Genomic DNA, 1093 nt, shown 5'->3' with positions numbered 1-1093 from the left:
TCTTTATAGAAGCAGACCTCTTTCTCCCATGGAGCAGCTGCTGGGTTTGAACTACTGACCTTTGGATTAACAGTCAAACACTTAACCATTGTACCACCAGGGCTCCTAAACCACAGACACAGGGGTACACATATTTTGCGGGGGCACATAATTAAATTCATAATGAATAACGTAGATAAATGTGGAGCATGGGGCAATCAACCTTTTTGCAGCACCAACTCCACCCCTCCCCCCAAAAAAAAAACAACAAAAACCAGGAGACACACTCACCTAGTACAATGTCACGTCAGCCATTCTTGAATTCCTACAGCAAACACTGATTAGACAGAACTCTGTACCAAGCAGGCAATGGGTAACTCAGTGGTTGAATCCTTGCCTCCCCTTCCAGAGACCCCGGTTCAATTCCTGGTGAAGGCACCTCTTGGGCAGCCACCACCTGTCTGTCAGTGGATGGTGTGTATGTTGCTCTGATGTTGAACAGGTTTCAGTGGAGCTTCCAGACTCAGATGGAGTCAGAAGAAAGGCCGGACAATCTACTTCCAGAAACTGGCCAATGAAAACCCCATTTCTCAACAACAAATATATATATATATGAGGAGCTCTGGTAGCATAGTGGCTAAAAGCACTTGATATATATATATATAGTAATGGAACATGGCCCATGGACAGCTGTGTTCCACTGGGTTCTCTAGAGAAACAAAACCAGTAAAGCTTATAGAGAGAGAAAGAGAAATTTATCTTAGGAAAATGGCTCACACACTCATAGAAGCTGGTAAGTCCCAAGTTCTTGGATCAAACGTCAAGCTGGAGGCTTTTCCCGACTCTTGCAGCCACAGGGGATGACGAGCTCAAGGTTGGCAGGCAGTACACCAGCCATTGACTCCAACGAATGACGAATCCAAGATCTCCAGGCCGAATGGTGGGTTGTTTGCTCATGGACAGTTGTAGGCAGCACAACAGGATCCCAATCCACAGAAGAGTGTCTCTTTTCCCAGGATGTCCATAAATATACTGGAAGCAGGCCACACCCCTAGGGAAACTCCCTTTCAACGGATTGGCCACTCAAAACATATTCGTCTGATCCCATCATGGG

This window comes from Orycteropus afer, unplaced genomic scaffold (assembly GCF_000298275.1).
Source record: "Orycteropus afer afer isolate SDZICR_OR568_19922 unplaced genomic scaffold, OryAfe1.0 scaffold00902, whole genome shotgun sequence".
NCBI lineage: Eukaryota > Metazoa > Chordata > Mammalia > Tubulidentata > Orycteropodidae > Orycteropus > Orycteropus afer.
This window is presented reverse-complemented; position numbering follows the sequence as displayed.